Source organism: Chlorocebus sabaeus, chromosome 24, assembly GCF_047675955.1.
Source record: "Chlorocebus sabaeus isolate Y175 chromosome 24, mChlSab1.0.hap1, whole genome shotgun sequence".
NCBI classification, from domain to species: Eukaryota; Metazoa; Chordata; class Mammalia; order Primates; family Cercopithecidae; genus Chlorocebus; species Chlorocebus sabaeus.
This window is the reverse complement of record NC_132927.1, coordinates 75,768,768-75,791,744: the sequence shown is the minus strand read 5'-3', so window position 1 is coordinate 75,791,744 and position 22,977 is coordinate 75,768,768. Positions and strand designations below refer to the sequence as shown.

Sequence of the window (22,977 nt, the reverse complement as noted above, 5' to 3'; positions counted from 1 at the left end):
TCAACACTTTTCGGCACAGTGCTAGGTTTTCTTTCTGGTGTGTGGGTAGGTACTTCCTTCCTGGAGAGGCTGCCGAGAGGAATTAAAAGCACCATAAGAACAAGACAGTGGACCGAAGCAAATTTGCATTAAGAAAAGGCCATTCGGCCGGGCGCGGTGGCTCACGCCTGTAATCCCAGCACTTTGGGAGGCCGAGGCGGGCGGATCACAAGGTCAGGAGATCGAGACCATGGTGAAACCCCATCTCTACTAAAAATAGAAAAAATTAGCCGGGCGCAGTGGCGGGCGCCTGTAGTCCCAGCTACTCGGGAGGCTGAGGCAGGAGAATGGCGTGAACCCGGGAGGCAGAGCTTGCAGTGAGCCGAGATTGCGCCATTGCACTCCAGCCTGGGCGACAGAGCGAGACTCCGTCTCAAAAAAAAAAAAAAAAAAGAAAAGGCCATTCGATGTCAAACTCACTTACTTTTATTCTTTTGAATTTAAGGGGGGCCGCTCAATTTCACATAACACTTATCCCTGTGCTGTAATAGAGAATGCTGTCTGAGCATGTCTGGGGAGAACTAGTGGATGGTGTCAGGCTGCAGTGCGGTGCTGGTGGCCATGTCCAGGCTCTGTCCCTGACCCTGTCCTGCCTAACACTTCTGTCAGGAATGCAGAAGACCTGTTTCTGGATGATGGAAAACTGAGAAGGAAAGCTCCTATGTAGACCAGGCCCCTCTTGATTTAGAAAACGATTTGACACAAGCTGTTTGATGAACTTTCCCGTGAGTCATTTGGAAGGCAGAAGTGCGGCGGTGATCTGGTTAGGCTTTGTGTTTCCACCCATCTCATCTTGAATCGTCATCTCCGTAATTCCTGTGATGACCACGTGTCAAGGGAGAGAGCGCGTGGAGGCAGGTGAATCGTGGGGGTGGCTTCCCCGTGTTGTTCTTGTGATAGTGAGTGAGTTCTTACAAGAGCTGATGGTTTTATCAGCGGCTCTTCTCCCTTTGTTTGGCACTTCTTCCTGCTGCCTTGTGAAGAAGGTGCCTTGCTTCCTCTTCCTCTTCTGCCATGATTGTGAGTTTCCTGAGGCTTCCCCAGCCATGCTGAACTGTGAGTCAAACCTCTTACCTTTATAAATTACCCCGTCTCGGGCAGTTCTTTATCGCAGTGTGAGAATGGACTAATACAGGTGGGAAGACAGATGACCAGACATTGGAACCCTGGAGTCATCTTCTTTCTTTGTCAGTTATTCATTTTGTGACCATAGCCAAGTCCCTCAAGCAATCTGAGCCTCAGTTTCCATACTGACTAAAAAAAAAAAAAAAAAGGGTAGGGGGGAAACTTGCCTTTTTTCTCCTACAGGAGTGTGAAGCCAGGTGTAAAATGGAAGGAAAGATATTTCTAGATACAGAGGATTTTTACAAGTGCATGTTTTACAAACGAAGCTTCCTGTCATGACCCTTTAGGGGTGCTGAAGAGGGGTTTCTTGGACTCAAAGTGTGAAAGACGTTGATGGCCTGGGATAGTCCTTGCCAGTTCAGTGAACTGTTGAGTAACTTACATTCAGGGAATTTGTGGGTGTTAAAGGCACCTGCTTCAGCTCCATTCTCTTGAATCCCTAGTTCACAAGCTATCAGGAAGTAAGACACATGGGGAGAAGCTAAATGTCAGTAAAACACTTGAATAACAGCTGATCACAACAAAGGATCTCACCGGTTGGCAAAGGATTAACTATCAAAATTCTAGGCAGAAATTGCTAAGAAAACTTGAGAGGCAAGAAAGAGTCAAATGATTTATGAGTTTACTACATAAAAAAATATAGCTATACTTTAAAGACAATTAACGATAGCTTCCAAATATTGAACATTATAAACTCTTAAAATAAGGTTTATTCATAGTCTATCCAGACAATATACATGGTAAATAATAGAAAAGGGTAAAAATATATACCTGGTGGTAAATGGTATCAGAATAATAATGAATAGGCCTTTGACTACTTTGTTAATTCTTTAAAATAGCCAGTATTAATAGAATAAAAATACAATTTTTTTAAAAGGCTGGGGCCAGTTAGTAACTTCCTGTAGCAAAGATGAGCCAGTTTGGGGCATTTTCTGCCAACTTTTAATTTTTAAAAAAGTGAGATTTAATTTGTACATAATGAAGTATATGTGTATTAAATATAGGGTTTTTATTTTTTTTATTTTTTGAGACGGAGTTTTGCTCTTGTTGCCCAGGCTGGAGTGCAGTGGCGTGATCTCAGCTCACCGCAGTCTCTCCCTCCCGGGTTCAAGCAGTTCTCCTGCCTCAGCCTCCTGAGTAGCTGGGATTACAGGCATGCGTCACCATGCCCAGCTAATTTTGTGTTTTTAGTGGAGACCGGGTCTCTCCATGTTGGTCAGGCTGGTCTCGAACTCTCGATCTCAGATGATCTGCTCGCCTCCCAAAGTGCTGGGATTACAGGCGTGAGCCACCGCACCCAGCCACATTAGTTTTTATCCTCAAGTGGCACAACCAAGATGAAGACATGGAACATTTCTGGCAACCTAGAAAACTCCCCACTGTCCTTTCCCTGTCAGTGCTGGGTGCGGTGGCTCACACCTGTAATCCTGGCACTTTCAGAGGCTGAAGCAGGCGGGTCATGAGATCAGGAGATCGAGACCATCCTGGCTAACACAGTGAAACACTGTCTCTACTAAAAATACAAAAAATTAGCTGGGTGTGGTGGCACATGCCTGTAGTCTCAGCTACTTGGAAGGCTGAGGCAGGAGGATCGCTTACACCCGGGAGGCAGAGGTTGCAGTGAGCCGAGATCGCGCCACTGCACTCCAGCCTGGGCAACAGAGCAAGACTCCATCTCAAAAGAAAAAAAGAATTTTTAAAATAGATATATTTTCACTCAGGATATCTGAAATATCCATTAAACATGTAATTAGTATAAAAATTATTAGTATATTTTTACACTATTTTTTATAATAAGTTTTTGAAATCCAGTGTGTATTTTGGGGATGTATATTACATTATTAATTTATAAAATTGTAAAACACACATAACATGAAATTTGCCATTTTAACCATTTTAAGTGTACTATTTAGTGCTGTTTATTGCTTTCACAATGTTGTGTAACCATCACCACCATAGAAAATTTTTCATCGCCTCAAACAGAAACTCGGTAACTGTTAAGCATTAACTCCCATCTCCCCTCCCTGCCATCGCCTGTCTTTAACTTGGCTTTTTCTTCTGGACGTGTGTCCTTTACAAGATAGACATTTTGTGATTATCTTCTAGTTTGTGGTTTGTGTAGTCACTTTCTTAATGATATTATTTGATGAATGGAAGTTCTTAATTTTAACAAAGTCTAATTTATCAGTTTTATTGTTTAAAGATAGTGCTTTTTGTGTCCTTTATAAGGACTCCTTGTTTAGCCCACCGGTTCTCCACCAAGAATGACTGATCCCTTGGGGGAATAGAGACAGTTTGGCTGTCACACCTGGGCCTGGGGTGCTGTAAACACCCTGCAAGACACAGGACAGCCCCACAGCAAAGAACTGTCTGGCCTAGAGTGTCAGTAGGTTGAAGCTGGGAGCCTCTCAGCATGAGATGGCGAGAGCGTTCTTGTGTGTTTGCTACTGGAAGCATTGTTGCTTTGTATGTCACTGTTAGGTCTGCATCCATCTCTTCTTAATCCTTGTAGATGTGATGAGAAGAATTTAAGAGAAGTCTTGGTCATTCCATATCTGTGACTGTTGGGAACAGGCCCCCCCAAAATCTGGCCATAAACTGGCCCCAAAATTGGCCATAAACAAAATCTCTGCAGCACTGTAACATGTTCATAGTGGCCCTAACGCCCAAACTGGAAGGTTGTGGGTTTACAGGAATGAGGGCAAGGAACACCTGGCCCAAAATCGCTTAAAGGCATTCTTAAGCCACAAACAATAGTGTGAGCAATCTGTGCCTTAAGGACATGCTCCTGCTGCAGTTAACTAGCGCAACCTGGTCCTTTAATTCGGCCCATCCCTTTGTTTCCTGTAAGGGATACTTTTAGTTAATCGAATATCTATAGAAACAATGCTGTGACCGGAGCGGTGGCTCATGCCTGCAATCCCAGCACTTTGGAGGCTGAGGCGGGTGGATCACGAGGTCAGGAGATCGAGACCATCCTGGCTAACACGGTGAAACCCCGTCTCTACTAAAAATACAAAAAATTAGCCAGGCGTAGTGGCGGGCGCCTGTAGTCCCAGCTACTTGGGAGGCTGAGGCAGGAGAATGGCGTGAACCCAGGAGGTGGAGCTTGCAGTGAGCCGAGATTGCACCACTGCACTCCAGCCTGGGCAACAGAGCAAGACTCCGTCTCAAAAAAAAAAAAGAAACAATGCTAATGACTGGCTTGTTGTTAATAAATGTGTGGGTGAATCTCTGGTTCTCAGCTCTGAAGGCAGTGAGACCCTGATTTCCTACTTCACACCTGTATATTTCTGTGTGTGTGTCTTTAATTCGTCTAGCGCCACTGGGTTAGGGTCTCCCCGACCGAGCTGGTCTCTGCAGTGCCCTTAGACTTTTATTTAAAACAAAGCTCAGTACATTAATTATGGGAGCTTTATGTGGACCATATTAGCATATGGAACTGAAGTTTTGCTTCTTGGTGGCTTAAAAGCAATACTTAAAGTATGAATATAAATGGCTTGGCATTTGTAGAAACCAGAGATTTTTTTACCCCTTTGATTCAATTATTAAGAACTTGATTTAACATTTTTGTCATTGTTGCTTTTTAACTTTCAGATTAGAACTGTATTGAAGACAGAAATACTGACATTTTTTCCTGCACAAAATATTCAATTTGGAAAATAAATGGACTCTAAAGCGTGCTGTTAATTTTTATCAGGGCTCTTACCAGTTCTTTGCACTCAGTGCCATGATTAACTAACTGGACATTTGCCAGGTCGAAGGGAATTTGTCCTTTAATTTTTTTCATGTAGTGCAGTTGTATTTTTACTTGTCAGGTCTCCCATAAAACTGACCACTTAAATATACGAATCTTAGTAAAGTAGGTGGTGGCATTTTAGGGTAGTTAGAGAAGGGGAAGCAGTACTTTCTGAAGAGGTATTCTTGAATGACAGCTGTCATTCAGGACGGATCATGATGGAGAAGTGGTGTTATGAAAACTTCTCTCTGTGTTCATGACCATATCGAGCAGATTCGTAGTATACCTGAGTTAAAATTAACTTCTAGTAAGAATTTTTGGTGGTAGAGTGGTCATCCAGTATGTGTTGTGGGATGGCAGTTGCTTTGCTGTGTGAGAATGACCCTGGCAAGGGAATCAGTTGGTCTATGTTTAGATGCTGGGGCTAGGGTATTGTTTTAAAATCCCTACTACTGTCATCCCAGCACTTTGGGAGGCTGAGGCGGGCAGATCACCTGAGGTCGGGAGTTCAAGACCAGCCTGGCCGACATGGAGAAACCTCCTCTCTACTAAAAATACAAAATCAGCTGGACGTGGTGGCATGCACCTGTAATCCCAGGAGGCTGAGGCAGGAGAATCGCTTGAACCCGGGAGGCGGAGGTTGCAGTAAGCTGAGATTGCGCCACTGCACTCCAGCCTGGGCAACAAGAGCAAAACTCTGTCTCAAAATGAAATAAAATAAAATATCCTACTAATGCATGTTGCTATTTTAGGCCACTGCTGGCTCCCTCTTGTACTTTTCTGCGTTTGTGTGAATGGTGTGCACTAGAGGGAGTGCCATAGTTGGAATCAGAACTCCTGCGTTTGAGTCACAGCTCTTCCTGTAAATCACCAAAGGGGTAGCAGGTCACTTGGCCACAGTTTCTCCATGTAGTAATGGGGCTGCCAATCACTGCCTTAGGTTGATATTGGCAAGATTGGATGAGAAGTATGAGAGCACTTCGTGAAGTATAAATCTTCACAAAAATGTAAGGGACCCACTTCGTGGAACTACCCATTTTAAAAAATCCCTATTATGGTATGTGTTATATCTGTGCAGAGACAGCACTTGAGGTGGTTAGGTGAAGAGGATTGGAATGTCCTGTACTTTCTGGCTGGATGACCTGGTACAGGGTTTTTCTGGGCCTTTTATGTGTAAAACGAGAGTGATGGCCACTGTGTGGTTTACATTTGTTAATACATACAAGATGCTTAGGACATTTTATTGTGTCTGTCACACAGGAGGCACTCAGTGTTCGTTGTTATTTTTATTGTTACTGTCAGAGCTGATTTGAATGAGTGAAATTTAGTACCTACCCCGTTTCTACACATACTGACCAGTCTGCTGGACCCAGGTGATATTCGTCCTGGAATATTTAGTCCTGGTTGCCAGCCCTTTGTGGGCAGGTGGGCATGGTGCTCATGGAGGACCTGCTGTGAGAGGAGAAGGTGGCGCCTGGGCTCAGCAGTGCCAGGTTCAGTCACTTGCTGATGCATCACCTGCTTCCTCTCCATCATTTCCTCAGTGGTGCCGCATGAGCCCCCTAGAGGCCTGAGAGCCTGGTGACAGTTCCTAGCCTGATATTTGGCACTTGGTATTTTATCAACGTCTGTTGAATAAATGTTCGCTATTTGCAGGTCAGATCAAAGGTGTATTAGATATCCTGAAGAACAAGTAATTTATATAGCTGGAGTCTTTGGTGCTGGCGTCAGAAGCCTTTGACTTTTTTCCCTATTTTAAAAACATGAAATTATTTTTGAATTTTAAGTCATATATACATGGAATAAAAAATACTAGAAAATATAAACTAGCATCAGGTAGAAAATTAAAGCTTCATATATTCTGTTTGACAGGGTTTCAGTGACCTAGAACCTCAAGTGGGCAGATCTGGACCGGCCAGAAACCTTAGTGTGAAATTCAGCTTCTCCCAGACTCCACTCCCATTGTGCATGTGTGTGTGCATATCTATGCACCCAGGGCAGGGAGGGCTTTATTTAGATAGCAGAGATCTTTCTTTACTCTCCTCCTCCTCAGTGGGAACCAGTGCTAATCTCAGTTCCTGGATTCAACTCGAGTGAGCATAAGTCACCTGGGAAACTTGCTAAAAACGCTGTTTCCTGGGCTTCCCTCTCTGGGCCATGAGGCCCATCTTGAGCCATCAAGGCTGGGCTCACTCCCCCGCCCCTCCCATTTAATGGCTGGGGGTAGTGACTGCTTGTTTTTGGACCCACTCCAGAATATCTTACCATTTCCTCTATACTTCACAGTTTTCATCTGTTTCAAAGAACGAAAACAGGTGTGTGGAATTGAGGAGACCAAAATAAATCCTTAAGCATATAAGGTAGGCCTTATGGAGGCCTTAAAATTACTTGATTTTCATAAGTAACTTCGGGACTTAAAAAGATTCAGATGGGTTTCTATATTGGATTTGCTTCTGTTCAAGACTCCTGGTGTTGAGGCACCTCTTCCTCACATTTTAACTAGCCAGTGTCTGTTTGGAGTACAGAGCACATGTTTCAAAGAACTTGGATATATCCAAAAGCCATAAATTTAGGACTGAAATAGGATATTAGTTATCAGATGTCTGAGTGAATGCTGAACATAAATGGAAACAAAAGAGACAAGAAATGGTATATTAATGACAATCATGAAGCAGACCAAATGCCTCACACCCTAAGCAAAGTCTCTTGTCTCCCGTTTAAGAGAATTGGGGTGCTCTGTTTATGTTTAGGTCTCTTGGCTTCTTTCATCCCATCTCAGAGTTTCCCCTGTGTCTCACCAGTGCTCCTTTTCTTCGCTTTGCTTTTCTTGTCCAGCCTGTGCCCTTGGTGGTGTGATGCTTCCTGTGTCTGTGTTCTGTCACTTACTTGCCCTCCCTTGCATCTTTCTTTTTTCTTCATCCTTTTAAATCTTCTTCCTTTTTTCCTGCAAATATGTTTGGTTCCTGTGAACGGAACAGTTCAGTGCAGAAAGGCACTAACATTTACCAGGTGCCTGGATCTTGGAGTGGAGATCCCACGAAGCAGAGGCACAGGCAGTGCCCAGGGAGCACACAATGAGTGAGAAATGACTCCTGGAGACACCGTATTATGGCACATTCCAGCCCATCTTGACTCATAGTCATATGTTTGTGTGAATTTTTTTGAGAAGTACACCCGGAAGTTCGTAATTAAAAAATAAAATTATTTTCTTGCTTCTTAGAGGCTTCAAACACACATTTGTTATTTCAGTAACACACAATTATTTAAAAAATAAATAATTATTCTTTATTATCTGAGTCAGGAAGTCAGGTATGGCTCAGTTGAGCTGTCTGCTGCAGGGTCTCTCTCAAGGCTGCAGTCAGGGTGTAGTCTCATCTGAAGGTGTGACTGGGGAAGGGTGCCTTCCTTGCCCACTCCTGTGATTGGCAGCAGGCTTCAGTTCCTCAGTGCTTGGGTTTCTTGCTGGAGGCCACCCTCAGTTCCTTGCCACATCAGGCCCATAGATTTTATCAGATTCTCAAACTTCACCTACTCCTCTCCCCACGTTTTCCCACTTCCTCCATCACTTGTTTTGTTTTTCTTTCTTTTTTCTTGAGACAGGGCCTTACTCTGTCGCCCAGGCTGAGTGCAGTGGCATGATCTTGGCTCACTGCAACCTCCACCTCCTTGGCTCAGGCAATCCTCCCGCCTCAGCTTCCTGAGTTGGTGGGACTACAGGCGTGTGCCACCACATCTAGCTAATGTTTGTATTTTTTGGTAGAGATGGGGTTTTGTCATGCTGCCCAGGCTGATCTCGAATTCCTGACCTCAAGTGATCTGCCCTCCTGGGCCTCCCAAAGTGCTGGGATTACAGGCGTGAGCCACTGCACCCAGCCCCTCCACCACTTGTTTTGATTCATCCTTTGGCAGATTACTTTTCCTAAATGCTGAAGACCAGGGGCTGCTCAGTGTCTACGAAGTCCTTGTTTCTAGATGGATACTAACTTACTGGCACCTCTCAAGTGCCAGCAAACTCTGGTAGTAGGCGTTGTCTTCATGTTACATGTGAAGTAACAGACCAGGTGGGTAGCACTGCTTGGGGCCACACAGCTAAGACTCTAGTGCTCCTGCTGTGGGCACTGTGCCACCCTCCGCAGGGTCTCGTGTTGGGACTGCACTGGCGTTGCACCTTTTCATCCCTCTGTGTGCTCGTTGATTCTGCAAACCCCAGCTGCTCGGCTTCCCTTAACAAGCCCTCCTTTCCCTGCCTCTGCCATTTCCGGTACTCTCTGTCTGGGATGTCTCCCTTCCCACATGGAAAATCCTGCCCATCTTTAGAGACTTAACTCGCATACCACCTCCTCTGTGAGTCATTGCCAGATCCCTCTCTTCCCGACAGTGACTGCAGCCTCTTTTCTGAATTCCAGCACGTGTCATGTATCCTGGTGTGACACGTCACAGTTTGCCTGTCTGGGCTCCCTGCTCTGAAGTCGTTAGCTCCTTAAAAGCGGTGAACTCATCTTGCTCGTTGTCCCCCCACAATGCCTTGCACACAGCAGACACACAGTACAGGTTTGAGGAGCTGATGGATGAACCTTTGCTAGGAAGCTTTAAGGTGAGATTAAAGTGGCTCTGAAGCTGTAGAAAGGTACATTAGTGCATCAAGAATAAAATTATACCACTTTATGCCTTGGCCTCCTTTATTGTTTTCTATAAAATAATAGCTGTTTTACTTTGATAACTTTTCTGAGATTAAGCAAAATCTTTCTTGAAAGTTTAACACCTGTTCCTTTTCCTACTTTTTTGCAGATATAGTTCATCCTACAGTTTTCACACTTACTCACAAGAGTAGCACAGTAAATATTACATTTATTTCATTATGTCCTGTTTTTTAAAACATGGACATTTATTTTAAGCAGTTAAAGGCTAAAAGATGTGGTTATTTTGGTTATCCTTATGATGGGGTAACTTACTTTCACTAAAAGTCAGTGGGCATCTTCCAGTGAAATGGAGAAGTTGTCTGTTTCGTAATCCAAAGGTATGTTTTCCTTGTCAGCATCCTGTGCACCATTAAATTACTGTGAATAATTTGAAGTACTCAGCTTTATTTTTCGAGCTAAAAGGTTAATTTGCAAAATGACCACACTTGGGAAAGTTAGCAGACTCGTCCTAGGAACACGACAGGAGGTGCTCCAGATGCTGCCCAGATGCCTCCCATGCTCTCTTGCCTGCCAAGTAAAACCCTCACATCACCGCCTGTCTCCCTGCACCCCCACCTGAGTTACTGTTAGACATGATTGCAGCATGTGGGGCATGCAGTGTGGGGGAGGCAGAAGGTGGGGAGTAGGTAAATACAAAAGGCAAGGCCTCTGCCCTCCTTGGCCGAGCGAGGTGTAAGTGGGCACTGTGGAGGCTGGGATGATCCTGAACCTAGGAACTGAGCCTGGGAGTTTGCTTTTCTGAGCTTGGAGGTTGTTCTGGCATGAATTGAAATATGCTGCCACCTGGGAGAGGACACCTTAAAAAATAAATAAAGGGCAAATGTTAAGGGAAATCTACACATTGGTCAGTGGTCACTACCAGATGGGCAGTCTCTTACTTTTCTTCCAACCTATGATTATGATTCTGGGGAAAATAGGAAGTGGCAGTGGTCAATATGGAGTCAGTTCATGTTTATCAGCACCTTCTGTTTGCCAGGTCCTGCAGGAGAGCTAAGGACTCTCTCTGCTGGGTCTCCTTCTGCCCTTTCCCCACATTCAGGCCTCAGCCTTCCGACTGGACTGGAAGGTCCTGCTCAGCACGCCCCAGTGCCTGTTCCCTGTTGTCGCTTCCTTCCTATTTGCAACTGTTTGTCAAGTGTTCACCATCCGGCAGATGGGAATGTCTGTGAGGGCAGAAGCCAGGTCTGTCTTGCTCCCTGGTTTTCCACTTCACTCATAGTGGGCGCTCTGAGTATTTGCTGAGTGAGTGAATGAATGGATGAAATCCATGAGGCAACCCAGGAGCAGTTGCATGTGGGCAGAAACCAAAGTGCTACATGGCATTTTGTAGACTGCATGGGGTAGACACTTAGAGGTCACTGGAGGTCCTATGAAGATTTGAAGGCAAAGGAATCTTAAACCTTGTCTTAGGGTTTGGCTAAGTGAATGAGGGGTGGATTATTCCAATAATTGGATTATTTTTCCAATCTGGAGAGTGGTGAAAATGTGTGTGTTTCGGGGAGGGGAGTTTGAACTGTTTCTACATCAAGTTTTTTCACGGATTAATAATCTAAGATTACCTATAGGTTAATACAACAGCTTGGTTTTTTTAGAAATTAAAAGGTAAACAGGAAAAGTAATGGTCATTTTGCTGAGCATAGTCTTAACTGACAAAGCTAATGATCTAGAAAAACCTATGTTGGAAAATGTCACTTTATTCTATGTGTCTGGAAGTACAGATGGGAAAACAGATTTTTTTCTTTTTGCAGTAGATTCATTAAGTGTTTAAGAAGAGATTCTCTTCTGTACCATCTTCTACTGCCTGAGTAATTGGAGGCTAAATCTAAACTCCACTTTGTCTTATGTCTCTTACAAAAGAGATAGCTGGATTGCAATCTTCTGACACTTAGATGGAGGTCCATTCCTAGGCATCTGTGCCAGTGCCTTGCTTAGAACGAGATAATCCCTTCTGCAACTGCCGTGTACAAAGCAAATATGGCAGAAACTAAAGACTAATAACAGCTGACGCCTACTGAGCACTTACTGTTTGCTGAGACTGTTCCACTGAGCACAGAGACCTTAGGCACTTGCTCCAGGTCTTCCAGGTTCAGAGCTGGCGCTGGGCTTTGCAGGGCTAGATGCCAGGCAGGCGCTCTAACCACTGTGCTCCGCCAGGCCACACGGCAGCTCCCAGTGCTGGCTGGCAGGCCTTCCGTGTTCTTGGATGCGCCTCACCCCTTGTGGCTCCTTCTCTAGGAGACTTAAATACCAAGGTGTGCACATGGGTGGTGGAGTTCTGCTTGACCCTCTGACTTTGGCAAGATAGTTGGCTAACCATCTTGTGGAGGGTAGGACTTCTTAGTTCAGCAAACCCGTGGGAGTGTTATTTTGTGTGCCAATGCAGAAATTAACCATTATTATTTCTAGTCCTATTTCTTCTGGTCTGGTGCAGTTTAATTTAAAAGAAGTAGGGAGAAGTGGAACTAGTTTGCTGTGATTTAGTCCATTAGCCCTCCCTCTGGACTGCCTCGTCCCTCCTGCTCCATGGGGCACCCTCCGTAGCCCCATGTCCTCACTGCCATCTCCTCAGCTTCTGCTCCCGGGCGCTGAGTGTTGTGAAGTTTCCAGGTGCCATAACAGTGCAAGGTGAGTCTAGCCTTCTCAGCCTGGTCAGTGAGTCTCCTTCCTGCCTGGAAAAGGCACAGTTGTGTCTTACCGGCTTCTCTCTCACTTCCCTGGGTACAGATTCAGGGTCTCTGTGTCTCAGCTTTTCCTGGGCTCCCCTCATTCCTGCACTGCTGAGAAAACTGAGACCATGTAACAAGAACTTCCTTTCCTTTTGTCTCCACCTGAGTTTCTTGTGTTCTCCTTTCCTCCCTTCCCTCTGAGGAAGGGTCTCCTCTTGGAACTAATGGAAGCCCTGGGGCCTGGTCAGGAACTCTGGTCAGGAGCTTGGCGACGCCGGCCCTGTGTTGTCACTCTTTCTTTCTGTCCTGGCTTTATCTCCTTGGTTTACAGACAGCCCCCATGCCTTTGAGATGATGTCCTGTCTGTCTTCCACCTTTAAGCACAACATTTATCAAGAACATTCCACACTGAGAGTTCTTCTAGCCCCAGCAGCCTGGCTGTCCCGGTCCGGAAGTGTGATGCCCTCTGGGAGGACCCGGGGTCTGGCTTCTCTCCCTGCCCAGTCTCCTCGTCTTCCTCATGTTCCTGTTTCCTTCTTTCTGCTCTTCTGAATCTCCAGGCTTTTCTGACCCTACCATTCCTGTCCCCTGAATGTAAGAGGTCTCCAAGTTTCTGGGCTCTGAGTTAGGAGTCAGCTGACCTGGATTTCAAAACCCAGTTCTGAAGTCTTTTCTCATCTATGACTATAGTCAAACATCTTACAGTAAAAGATAGCTTAAGTCAGTCTATTGGATTTCCTGCATTCTATTCCAAGTGGACAATTTAATAATTATCTGTTTTCTAGGTAGTGCTTAAAAGATCTGCACTGATTAAACTATTCTTTCATTGAAAATTTGTTCTAGAAATCGAATGCTCCAACAAAATGGTATCATTCTTAACAATGTGAGATAGTATTTCCTCTGGAAAAAAAAAGAGAGTGAAATTCATTTTGCCACTATTGATCAGTAACGAGCATTTAATTAAGAAAATATAAGGCAAAGTATGATTTTTATGAAAAAGGAAGTAATCAGACTCGAAATTTCTAACTTGTGCTACTTGGATATCCCTTGGCTGTTCTCATAAGAGAAACCAGATACAGGTGGGTGCACTCCCTGCGTGGTTTGGCCTTGCTTCTTTGTTCTTCCAGATTTTACCTCCTGTTCAATTTAAGACAGAGTGTAACTTTAACAGTACTTAACGGAAGTATTGTGAATGACTTTTTTTCTAACGTATCTTAATGCTGATGGAGAAATAGCAAGTACTGATGGCATCTTAGTGCCTGCCCTTTTTTTTTTTTTTTTTTTTTTTTGTATAACAGTGCTTAAGAGCCTTCTGGTACCTATTTTGGACTCCTAATGAAATGAGAAAGGCAATTTTTAAAAATCAACTGAAGATAATATGAAATAGTTTCGCTTAATAACAAACCTTTCAGGTACTCTACCCAAAGGTATGGAGATTTTAAATTACATTTGGTTATTCAAGTGTCTTGACTTACTATAATACCATTCTATTTTGACTCTAATAAATTATAATCCTATAATTCAGTTTGTTGCAGTTTTAATGGGACATTTTACTAGTGATGTTAAAATATTTGTTTTATTTGTCAAATTTCAGGGTAATATGTTTGAGGGTTCCCTTCTCAGAGGATATGAGAAAAGGTTACTTAGATTTTGAGAGCTGTAGCTCTTTCTCAGTGACTGTATATTATAAACAAAGAAGTTTTGTTCCTTTCATCGGAAAGGCCTTTACGCCTCTCCACTGTAGGTGAGAACAGTAATTTGCCTCTATCTAGAACAACCCAGGGACAGTGTAGCGGATTTTCTCTTTGGTACCTTTGAACACTCTTCGAGCATGGGGAATAGAGAAAAGGAGGAAATATGAGTAACTGGAAACTGCTTCCCTCAGGTAACTGAGCTTCCTGAGGTGGAGGAGTGGAGCCAGTGCAACTGCGACTTGCTGGTGTCCACAGACCCTCTGTCCCCAGGCGCCTGGGGGGCCATGGGGCTCCGCAGAGTCACACACTGAGCCTTTGATGGGGAAGGGATTTTGAGCTGTATTTTCTTCCCTGCATCCTCGCTCCCCACTCCCCTCCTTTGTGACCAGCAGCCGGGTATGGTACAGCGGGACCTTTACCTTAGATTTTGTTATCAGTGAGTTTTACCTGAGTAAACTCCTGGCAGCTGGTGACAAGGCAGTGTATGTGATGTGTGGGTTTAGATGGTGCTCTTGAGAATGTGGCTGTCTCAGGCTCAGTCAATTGCGGCAGTCCTCCTAAATCGATGGGATTGACTTACTACATCAGGATTTGGCTTGTCTTTTTTAGAACCCCAACAGTTTACAGAGATGGGTTCTCAGATTCTGTGGTGTACCCCTAGAACTCATTCCTCGTGAGCTCCTCGTAGACTACTCAACTTCCTTTAGGCTTAAAGGCAGAATGTTTAAGGGGCCAAAGTTCATTTCCCTGACAACGTGACAATAAGGAGAGTTGAAAGTAGCCAAAAAGATAATGCTAGTATAATAACTTGATATACTGGTTTAATGATTGGCAAAGCTGTGGGGTGTCTTTGAGGCTGTTAAGAGTTATCATAAAAATGATAGGAATTCCAGATGATGGAATATTGGAAATTGTTGGGACATCGATGTGGCATCATTCTAGTGAAGAAAATGCCAAATACGACCTTTCTCATACATGTATTTGATACATGTGTTTTCTGGACAAAACTTCTTCGTGTGCATGGTGAACAGAATTAGGCCAGATAATCTAAGTTACCATCCAGGACTGAGGTTTTATGACTGAAGACTTTCAGCCAAACATGGTATTCTTTCTGATAGTGTGGGAAATAATAGACTCACTGTCTTAGTTTTGCTAATGTTGCCCCTGCCTTTAAACTTCATAATGCCTCTTATAATACCTCTATGGTGAATTTTAAATGAGAACAGTATTTACCAAGCATTTTTCTGGAATTTCACCAAGCAAAAATATATTGACTTTATTAGACTTTATAAGACTTTATAAAAGTAGGACAACTAGATATCCTTTACCTTGAAGTAAACTCCGGAAAACTCGTGTCTGGGTTGTTACCTAGCTTCATCATTTATTAACTGGGTAAACTTGGGTATGCTTTTAATGTCTCTGTCCCTGAGTTTCCTCATCTGTAGAATGAGGCTAATAAGCGCCATTTCATAGGAATTGAGGTGATTAAATTATATGCACATAGAGTTCTCGATAGAGTGCCTGGCACAGAGCGCTCAGCAAATGGTGACTGCTAGTGTCTGTCTCCCTCTCCCACTCTTTCCCGTGGAGATGACAGAGAGCTGCTTATATACCAAGCTGAGGTCATGCCTTTCTAGGACAGGAGTTTATCTACATGCTCTGAATGTCAGTTACCTTGTAAAGGAAATTGTTTTCATTATGGTGGTCCTAATGTTCTTCTCTTGTAAATGACTGATTACTCTGATCATGCCAGATTGACTCAACAGAGTCCAAGGTAGTTATCCTGAATTATTGAAACCCAAAATTGCTGAAATTAAAACTAAAACAATATATTATGAAACTGATGATAATACATAATTCTAGCCTGCTTTTTTGATACATTCTAGCCTGCTTATAAAATAATAATGATTTTTGCCGTTCTGTTTATTTCTAGTTTCTTTAATAAGATGGAGGAGTTGCAGGTATATATACCTTTTGAATAAGCTTTGATTGCTTGGTAGAGTTGACTTTTTGCAGACCAGAGAATGAGGCTTGATCAGGGTTTAGAGTCCTTAAGTCAATCAGCAGATTGAGATGTTGGGGGTGGGGGTGGGGAGACAGGTGGTGTCAAAAGGCAAAGAAACGAAAGATTTACTATCTTTAAAGAAGACAGCAGTAGCTTGTCTGCCCCCCTTTTCCAATGAGGAAATGGCAGCACAAGTGGGTTGGGCAGCATGCTGTGATGACCTGGCAGGTGCCCAGCCTCACCTCTTCGAAGGGTGTGTGCTACATGCTTGGGGTGAGTTGGGGGTGGGGGGAGGTTTGGTGACCATTTGGTACAGAGGACTGGTGGGTTTGATCTGTGTTGTCTGTCTTTGGATTCTTAGAATAGAGCTTTCTCAAATGGGTTTAAAGAGAGATTTGGGGGAAAAAATGAGAAGATTCTCTGACACCTAGATGGTAGAAAAATACTCTGTTCGTAAGAGAAGAAACACAGGACGGAAGGATGTGGAAAACTGTGTTTTTTGAAGCCTGTAGTCACTGCCTTGGTGTGGCAGGGGTGCCCGCATGGGCTGGAGCTTTCCGAAGAGGAATGTGGAGATCAGATTCCCCTGGGGTTGCCAGTCCGTGGTGCAGCCTCTCAGCACCTTTGGAATCACAGCTGTCCTCCGCTGTCCCAGGAAAAACGGCAGAAGTGTATCTTCTCGCTTGGAGAAAGAAGATTTTTTTTGTCCCATTCCAGCAGGTGTAGTTAAAAATAAAAATAAATTTTAAAATTTTAAAAAAGAAGAGGAATTATTTGAATGAGGCACTGAGCAAGGCACTGGGGACTCACAGGTGGTCAGAGAAGACATGGTCCCTGCCTTGCTGAGCCTGCCTGTGGGGACTGCGGGGGAAGAGATGCTAATCAAATGGCCACAGCGCATGCAGTTGTGAGGGGCAGACTGTGGCCCGCGTGGAAAAGGCAGGAACAGGGCAGGAGGATCAACAGGGACCTGGAGATTGGAGAAGGTGGCCCGGAAGAAGAGGGATTTGCACGACCTTGCGTACCATCCTTTTGTGGTTTTTTTGGTCACTTATCTGTCTTCACTGCTAGGCAGTACCCCCGATGATATCAGTGATGTACAGTGCCTTCCACTTCCGAGGCGCTCAGGAAATAAAATATGTGTTGAATGAATGAATTTCTAGTCTTAACCTATCTTCAACTTTTTTCTAAGTCAATAAATATTTGTTGAGTGAATAATTGACAATCAAAAATGTTGATTGTGACTAAATTTGGTTCATAATTGGTTGCCCATCATAGAGTATACAAATGGTAGCTAATAAGGTTTTTAAACAGATATATCTTTTGCAATGTTTCAACAAATTTTAATTAAATTTAACTGGATGTAGATTATAGATTCAGTGTCTTCCAATAGGAGAAAAAGTTCTTCCATCATAAGGTAATTTTATAAATTTATTGAACAGTGTTATTTCTCCACTAATTTCATTTTCTTAATTTAATTTTTTTTAATTATAAGGTAATACAGATTTGTCGTAGAAAAATTATATATAAGCAAAAGGCAGAAAATCTTAATGTGTATTGATATATTTAAATTTTTATTTCATCATATCGAGTGAATTCAAAGAACTTTATGATGAAAAATTCCCTGAAGAGTTGGATATAATCTGTGCTTAAACATCTTAAAAATTGATTTTTTTCCCTCAAGAGCTAAACATGTGAATCATGTTTTGATTCTGATTTATGGTCATCAAAACTTAATTTTTGATTCAAGAGATACTTTGCGATTTGTCCTTCTGTTAAACTGTATTATATCCACTTAGAAAATAAAATACCAGCAGACGGGTTGATCAGCCTCCTAGAAACTCGCTGTCTTGCATGCTGTTTGTGAGCCTTCATTTGGGGGTAGAAAGGGGAAACCTCAAGGTATTTAGTGTAAAATTTTCTCCTACCTGCCCTCTTTTCCATCTTTCCAATATTCAACTTTCTTCGTTTTCTCTTCCCCCATTTCTCCTCACTCTGCTTCCTTCTGGGGATGTCCCTCTTCTTACTCTCTCTCTGGTCCCATTCCCTCTCTGATTGGTGCAGTATTGCTTTGAAAAGGAAGGGGGTCTCAATAGGCCCGTAGGATGGGCCGATGGAGCTGTCTTTTGCACCTCTTCTTTCTCCTTAATTTTTACAAAGCACATGTATTTGCCAAGGCCATGGATCCACAGTGGGCCTAGGAAGGATGCCACAGGCTGTCCTGCTCAGGAATTTGTCAGACCAGAGATCTCTTGGTTATGTGAGATAGGGTCACGTTTCTGAAACTTACAAAATTGCATCCACCCCAAAAGGCCAAATGTGAGAGTTTGTGACTGATCTCATTCTTGCAGAAGGAAGGAAAATGAAACCATTCCTGTAGTTAGGTATGTCTGTTCCTGGCTAATTAGCCCCTGACTGTCTCTTTTAATATATGCTTAAGGAGTAAAGCAAAACACGATCCAGCTGGATTTTAGTCAGAAAAATTTAATTGCATGGTGTTACGGTTTTTTATCAGAACAAGCTAGGTACAACTTCTAAATTATATTTTGTCATTTCTGATACTATAGTCATCAAACAGGGCAGAGTCACTGAACTCTTCCATAAATATATTTTGAAATTAATAATTATGCATTATGGCAGGATGTAAATTCTTTAACATACAGTATTTAGAAGAGTCATTTCTATGAGCAACTTTCCTTTTTGTATAGTTAAATGCCTCATTGAAGGTGATTAATATATTCAACCTGTTTTTCTTTAAAAATCAGTCTAGGTAGAGAAGAATATTCTTTAGGAAAGTGAATATCTGATTTTGAGAAATGTTTGTGTCCTAGAGGCCACTTGTGTGTTCTAATATATATATTTTTTTCTTCAGAGCATTTTGAATCTATCTTTAGGTTAAATATGGTCTTTTGAGAATTGTTTTAGGAACTTCCTCTCCATATATTTATGGAAATACTTACCTTTATTTTATTTTAAAAATGCTTATTGTTAAATGTTTAAAAAACACGAAAAACAAAAAAGCCTTAACTCAAATGTATTTTGTTCCTGTGCAGAGCTGTTAATGTTTCAAAGCTGTTTCATGTACTAGATGTTTCTGAATTAGGGATTCACATAATAATGAATTCTGCTTATTTTGGTTCTCCACAAAGGTTTGTTGTATGAGCTTAAAATAAGCCTGCCGCTGATTTGTGTAACACATATTAACTGTTTGTTTAGTTTAAGTGCATGTCTGTATCTCTCATTTCTGATCACCCCGGAACATTTGCATGCCGCGCAGCAGCCATCTTCTTTTATACTTTATTAAATATCTGTCAATTATAAATATCAAGGTTTTACATTAATGTCAAGATAGTACATCAAAAATTCATGGAATATGTGACTTTTTCCAAGGGTATTTAATACTTAATGCATTTGTGTCATTTTTCTTCCCAGAGATATTGACAGGTTTTATTAAGTGTTTGTTAGGGAGATTTCATTTTTATCAAGGGACTATAAAGAGAAGCTGCATGCTAAATCAATTTTTTAAAGCCAGAATATTGTTCATTTTTTCATCTTCAAACACTTATAATCCATAGGTTTTATTTAAATTTCTTCTTGGTTTATTTTTGTTTTATGTGAGTGATAGTTCAAGACAGAACTTTAATAAGGATCAAATATGCTGACTGTAGTGGTTTTTAATTTCCTTAAGCATAGCTACCAGACCCATGCAATATGGTAAATTCTTCAAAATGTCATACTTACATATTTAGCAATATTGCTCTTTTTTATTGAAGCCAAACAAACAATTTTAGATATTAATCTTTCCCAAACATAGTGATTATTTTGTACTCGGTACAATATTACTGTGTCTCACATGGAATGCCTCCTTTTGCTGGAGGAGGGAAGGGGAAGAGTGCGTCCCTGGGTTGCCTGGCTCTGTAGTGCTTCAGGCCTGATTATGAGCCACGGCAATGGTTCATTTCTCCATCTTCATGTGTTTATTGTGCTCAAGAAAGTAAAAATATTAATCACTTAAAAAATCTGGAGAAAATCCATGCTAGTTTATCTGCCTGTATTTATTGGGAGGTGTGGGCTGAGAGGAGGTTCCGCTTCAGGAGACCCTGTCGCCTGCTGCTGTTGGGCCCCCGTGCCTGAGAGGCCCTCTCACTGTCCTATTTCTGACAGTGGCAGGCAGAAGCTTCTCAGGGACCCTCCTCACGCATCCCATGTGTGTCTGTGTCTTGGAATCTACAGTTACAATTGGTTTGGAAGCTAAAACCAATTGGCTGCAGAGAGTGTGTTTTCTGTTTTAATTCTACATTTTTATTTTTAAAGTGCAAGCTAGGAATATCTTCCATTGAAAAGGCTATTGTGACCAACAAAACCTATATAAGCACCACTTTGCTTCAGTAAGTGAGGAATGCTCAGTTATCCTCTGTATAATGTATAAGCTTAAATATTTTCATCTAAGGATATTTTAGGAACTTTCCAGTAATTTCAGATTAATAATTTTTGGAAGATGTGTTTTAACTTGGTCTTTAACAGGGAAAAAGTTTGTTTGTTTGTTTTTTTTAATACAGTCATTGTCTGAGCTTAAATGAAAATTATTTGGGATGGACATTTGTTTTATCCTTGTTCACTTCTTCAGAATAAGTAAAAGCATTTATTTTGAAAATTAAATATTTTTTACATATGAATATTTTTGATATTTGAATGTCTCAAGATTCTTATAAAACTATTATATAATAGTTTTTAGAGGTAGCAGAGATTTTTCTTTTTAGAAACCAAATTTTACTTGGGTAAAGCTGAAGTAGTAGCTGTTTTTGATAAGCCCAGTTTTGTAAGTTGCTTTAAAGGCCTTGCCCTGGGAGATACCAAGAACTCTGTGACTGTAGTCTACTCTCCCAACATGCCAGTAGGTGGCGATAGTGTCTCAGTAGTGAGAGCTCTGTGGAGAGAAAGTTATTTCCTTTCTCCCTTAGTGTCACATTTTGCTTCAGTGTCACTGTTAAGTGCATGTGTCAGTGGCAGAATCTTTTTTTTAACCAGAATTATGTACACTGTGTACACCCTATTTCTTAAGAAGATAAGAACAACTATTTCTAACAGATTCCGCAAATATTATGTAACCATGCAGCCAAAATGATCTTCAGAATTAACTGAAGAATGCATTGACACATTTTTTTTCTTGAGTCTTTTTTTTTATTTAAATGATTTCATCCTGACTGTGAGCATGGGCTTATGTGTTGGGTAAGAAATGTGTATGAATAGCAGGAAGAGAAACATTTTGAAGAGTTAATTTTCCGTCTCTTGACAGAGATCACCCATGTTTGGATAGTCGTGTAGGGTCCAAGGCTACTTAAAGATATTTGAGAGTTAGAAGACACTTCAAGTTATTTTTAGATTTAGCATTTCGAGATTTAGCATTCCAGTTTTGAATATTGTCATCTTTTCTGCTGTTTCATAAGTCAAACTTGTTAGTGGGGGTTTCAAATTTTTAGACATAGAGATTTAGCAATGGAACTTACTAACTTCCTACAGTTTAATTCTACAGTTTAAATGAATTAAAATATGTAAAAATAACAAAAACAACACTTTCCCATTTCCTAGAGTATGAAAACAGGCAGGATGTGCAAAGTTCCCAGTTGATCGGGTAATGCGAAGTTTCATTTTATTGTAAGTGAAAGGAAATTTTAGCAATGGAATTCCTTTTCTTTACACTTTTGAAGTTTTTTTTGTGGTGTTTCTTGTGATCAAGTTAGTTTTTTGGGGAAGGGTAGTTCTTATATACCGATTTGTACTTTAGTGAGGAAAGACCTGAACACTGATGTGGTTAAGTTTAATAATTAAATTGAAAACATTTCTAGGACTCTTAGAACATAACCTTGCATTTCATCTGTTACAAAGAAAAGGGAGTGAGAAGCTTCAATCCTGTAGGATTCTCACCTGTCTTCACCAAGTTGGTGATCCTCCCAGCCCCTCCCCCCGTAGGATTTCCCCATCTTCCTGTATCAGCTAGAAAATGCCCCTGGACAGTATGTTATTTTATATGTTGACTTACAATATGCCTGTATTAATTTCATTTTTATCACAGAACACATTTTAAAAATTATGTGAATAGCTGGCTGGGCGTGGTGGCTCATGCCTGTAATCTCAGCTCTTGGGAATGCCAAGGCGGGAGGTCAGGAGTTCGAGAGCAGCCTCACCAATATGGTGAAACCTCGTCTTTACTAAACACACACACACACACACACACACACACACACACACACACAAAATTAGCTGGGTATGGTGGCATACGCTTATAGTTTCAGCTACTCGGGAGGCTGAAGCAGGAGAATCCATTGAACCCAGGAGGCTGAGGTTGCAGTGAGCTGAGATGGCGCCACTGCACTCCAGTCTGGGCAACAGAGCGAGACTCCGTCTCAAAAAAAAAAAAAAATTATGTGAATATATTTTTATATTTTGACATTTCTTCCAAAGGGTTAAAACTGGGCTAAAAGACTCAAGGGGGAGAGACGGGCACCTGGGAGCTAACACCCAATTGGCAGCCTTTTGTAATACATAATTTGCCTAAAACTGTGCACTGAGCACAAGCTTTTGTTTTCTAATTGATTTACGGTTTTAGCTACTTTTACCTCATCCCCTACTGTCCTGTGTAGGGTGCCAGCGAGTACATTACAGTGAGCGATGATAAATTACAGTGCACTTGTGATGCCAATGCGTCAGGAGTGAAAACTGCAGGCTACAAGGAGCTTCCTGCATTAACAGTGGTGCGGAGACCCAGCTTCAGCAGGATTTCATTTGTATCTCAGAAATAACCATTTGTTCGTTTGATCACTTACTACAATCTATCAGACTGTAATTGAAACTGAAGATTAAAATTATACTGTTACAGCTTTTAATTTCTTAATTGAGACAAAGTTTTTAAGTGCTTGAAAGGCCTAAGGTGGGGGACATGGTAAAGAGAGAATATGAAATCTATATAATTTATCTTAAAAGTGAAGTTTTAGTATTTTTACCAAATATT

The 22,977-nt window shown here is 41.9% G+C and overlaps 1 protein-coding gene across 1 annotated transcript in view; it reads left to right on the top strand.

Annotated features, from left to right (window-relative positions):
• SETD3 (SET domain containing 3, actin N3(tau)-histidine methyltransferase) overlaps positions 1–22,977 on the top strand; it is an 85,382-nt gene that overhangs the window by 45,295 nt on the left and 17,110 nt on the right. The gene's annotated exons all lie outside the window — the stretch shown is intronic.